The sequence below is a fragment of the Geospiza fortis genome, unplaced genomic scaffold (genome assembly GCF_000277835.1).
Source record: "Geospiza fortis unplaced genomic scaffold, GeoFor_1.0 scaffold95, whole genome shotgun sequence".
Classification (NCBI taxonomy): Eukaryota; Metazoa; Chordata; class Aves; order Passeriformes; family Thraupidae; genus Geospiza; species Geospiza fortis.
The window spans coordinates 6,489,367-6,493,474 of NW_005054333.1; the positions used below are offsets into that span (position 1 = coordinate 6,489,367).

Genomic DNA, 4,108 nt, shown 5'->3' on the forward strand with positions numbered 1-4,108 from the left:
CTGCTGAACAGGTATAGAATATCAACAAGAGCTGATGGTGAAAACTTTCTTGCACTATGACATTCACAAGGACCTTGTATGAAGTCAGTGGAAGTGGTTAAGTAAGTAATGTTCAAAGGCTGTGATTGTCAGGGCAAATATATTTGAATACATTTATTGATAAAATATTTTTTTGGTTGTGATAATATTGTGTGCACCAATTCTATCAGAATTGTGCTACTTTGACTAAAATAGCTCTTACCTTTCCATCAGCATTCCTTACTCAGGCTAATAAATGCAAAAGTCCTTATTATCTTATTGTCAGTCTTTCTCTTTCCTTGTCCTTATTTTATTTTTACTTTTACTTTTTGAAACATCCACTGAATTAATTAGCTGTGGCCCAGGGAGTCCCCAAAATCTGGAGGAGTATGCCAGGAAAGTAGTCCAACACAGCTGTCCTGCCCTTAAATTCTTCCCAAAGTTTCTGCCCTTGACTGCCCTGCTGCTGTCAGAAGTGGGGTATCAGTTGGAAAGGACCTTTGTTCTGTCCCCAAACATTTTTAATAATTGCTCTGCTACTAAGCTGGCAGTCTGCTTCAATTACTGTGCCTATCTCTCTGTTATTTACTATCTCAAAGTAAACATATGTACAATTATTTTCAGGGAAGTGTGGACAACTTCCATGACTTTCTCTTCATTCTCATAAAACGTGGTGCTTACATTAAGGCCAATATCTTGATTCAGATTATGTGAGAACTTTGGCCTGAATTTAAAAGAAGAAAATAAAACTTCTTGCTCACAAGACTACAAAGAAAATTTTGAAAGTAGGGATCCCTGGGGATCAAAAAGGGAAGTCAAATCACAAGGACAACATGCATTTCTCAGTACTTTTCAAATTTTACTGTTTTTTTTTAAGCCTGTCTTATGATTCTGGTAATCTCATTCATTGGACTGATTTTAAATTGAGAAAGACCAAAACACCATCTGAAGCTGCAGAGGGCAGATTTTCATTCACCCAGTTGGTATTTGCTCATTTTGAGTGGACATCTTCATCAAGGCTTCCCAAAATGTAGAGGCTTGTGAGACCACAGTAAATAATTCAGTGTTAACTCTTTGTAACACCTCTTTAAGAGTTGTCATGAAGAGTTTCATGACGGGTTTCAAGTTAAATTTTCGACAGTAACTGTGTTGAGTGACATGACAAACTGGGTACTTGGAGAACTACCACTTTAGATATTTAAGCCTGTCTTTATGTTTGCTGTTGACAACATTTGTCAGAAGGATTACAATATTATCCTAAACCAGTGCTACATTGTACGCTATAGTCTCTTTTAAGAATTTGCGGTAACATTTTTCATCAAACAAAAAATCCCTGACTCCTGCCCCTTGCAGTTTGCCAGGTTATATGTAAATAACATTTTTCCATAGAGATCAGGAACTTACATTATTGAGCTTTGTCTTATCTCATAGGGCAGGGAATAAAGGGGAAAAAGGCAGGAAATAAAAACCCAATTATATCCTGATTTGCTAATGTTGTTTTTCAGATTAAATGCCACTTTCTGTTACAAAAACTGCAGCAGTTGAAGCTGTCAGTTTTGTGAATGCTTCCACATGAAGCCCTGTCATAGCAAACAGAACACTGGATAGTCAGGCTCCTTAGGGGGCCAGAAAAATTTTGACAGAGGTTTAACAGCCCTTGAAATTGTATCCCCAAACCTTGGAAAGCCTGCTGGTTCAGTGAGAAAAGACATAAGCTCACCAAGTTATAAATAAACTCTTTTATCACAGGCATTGGTGTCTTGGTGACTTCAAAGGCCAAGTAAAAAGACTGATTTCTCTGAAGTCCCATAGACAGTAAGAACTTTATTGTGCTGGACAGGCGAATCCTGGTCCAGAGCTGCAATTTGATCATCCTAAATTTTCTCTCTTTATTTCCCCTTTCTTGTCCTGTTTTGATATCATCATCTGAATTTCTAGTAAACTGAGATCAGAAAACTTTGGATTTACATTTGATGTTAAATTGAGAGGTATGTATTTAATGATTTGATTTCCTGTGCAAAATTTTTCTAATCTTGGAGCCAACACTATAAACATCTTAAATGTAATGAAAACCAAATCTACAATTACATACAGTGCTACCCACTGTCATCACTTCTTCTGCAGGTAAAAATGAAAGCATGTTCCTGGGTGCACTTTCAACATCTTTTTCCATCTGTTCCAATGTAGGCCACTGTTATATATGGGAAGAAATAAGAAGAAAAGAAAGAAAGAAAGAAAATGAAAGGCTGAACTATATTTTAACATCAGGTTTATTTAAAAAAAAAAAAAAAAAAAAAACAAAAAAAACAAAAAAAAAAAAAAAAAAAGAGTCTTGGGCAATTTGCCTTTTAAAGGCCTAAATGTACATTTGTTTTTTCTTCCCAGAAAGATTCTACTCCTGGTCATAAGTAACTTGTTCATGAGACACAACAGTAAGAAGAAAAAGTCCATTCAGTTTCAGTGTTTATGTACTTCACCTTGTTTGGGGAGAAACTAGTGCTTGGTTAGAAGAGAAGACACAGGCAGATAAAGTAGGACAAACAGGGGATCATCAGCATTTGAAGTGATTTATGTTGCAGTTAATGATGCACACATGGTTTTGACATAAGGGAACATCTCAGTCTTCATCCCTGCTTCTTCCCACAGAACCGAAAGTTCCAGCATAAGAAAAGGCCCATATTTTTCTCTGCCTATTTTAAAGTAAATTTTATATTTAAACTCATTTGTGGACTTTTACTATTAGCCATTGCAAAATTTGTTTGTGTAAAGTCTGCAGGCAACTTGTTTTACTTACTCTATTCAAACGAAAAAATTGTATGCTTCTTTCTGTATGCAAGGAAAGTCATGTCAGACACAGACACGCAAAGGAAACACTGAAGCACAAAATATTGTCATTGGCAAAGGCAAGGAAAGGAATTGAGCAGCTGCCAGTATTTGAGGAGATCCAGTGGAAGGGGCATTACTCCAAAGGACACATGCCTTAAACTTCAGAGATGCAATGATCTTTCATGTTGGACAAAGACAAAGAAGAAATGTTCCACCTGTTTCATGTGAGAGAAACAGCCTGAAATTTGGTTTTGTTTTGCATCTTGATGGTAGATAAACTTAGAGGGACTAAACAGTATGGCATTTTCTTTAGGAAACATCCCTAAGAACTGAGAAAAACCTTACATGTCCTTCAGCAAAGGTAACTCAGAGACAGACTTTCACATAATATCTAAAACAACACAATGTCTTATATACTTCTTTTTAAACAGATATGTTGCTTCTACTATCTGATCTCTTCGTTTTACTTCTGCTCCCATATTCTGCTTATGGCACCACAAAGTGTCACAGGGATGGATTGAACTAAAGTGGAATATCAGATTCCAGTTTTTTCATTGGTAGCATAGAACTGCCCAGGAAAATTTGTTTAAAATCAATCCTGTCCGACCCTTAAAAATCAACCAGTGAATTGTATATTTTTTTTAAATAAGATACATTAGAAAGTGATGATTTACTGTAAGTCTGGCCCCTCATACTTGATACTCAGAAGCACCAGTTACTTTTGACAATCAGAATCAAATGGATTGAACTAGAAAAATAGTGTTCACAGAATATCTCACTACTGGTAAAGTGAGATATGCTCGAGTTGTGAATTGTATGATGTATCAGTGACAACTTTATTCACAATAGAAACCATCTGACTGTAAAATCCTGTGTATTAACATTTCAGAGTAGATTCTCTTTTTAATGTTTTGCAAAGTTTTTAGATGAGCAGAAAAAAATACATCAATAATTTCTTTGAGTACTTTTCTTTTCTTGCCTTTTCTTTTCAAGGATTTCCTGTGATCATCCTGTTGTCATTCCCTCAGCATCTTGACAGTTCCTGAGCTGCAGTGCACATTTGCTCCATCCCCCTGCTAACTCTGTATTTTCCCTCAAGACAGAGTTACCTATTTTTCCTCACACTGCTCGAAGATCACACAAGCCAAACACTGTTTGGGATCAGTTTATTGCATTTCTCAGCCACTTTGCTATAGATGAACAAAGCTGATCTGTGTGTGACCATGCTCAGGATACAGACTCTGGCCATACATAATCTGCCATG

The 4,108-nt window shown here is 36.4% G+C and overlaps 1 long non-coding RNA gene across 1 annotated transcript in view; it reads right to left on the bottom strand.

Moving 5' to 3' along the window:
• Window positions 1–43: 43 nt before the first annotated feature.
• Window positions 44–4,108, bottom strand: part of LOC115947954 — a 56,919-nt gene continuing 52,854 nt past the window's right edge. Inside the window, exon 5 of the long non-coding RNA XR_004081808.1 lies at window positions 44–2,209. This is a non-coding gene — a long non-coding RNA (uncharacterized LOC115947954). The remainder of the gene's footprint in view (window positions 2,210–4,108) is intronic.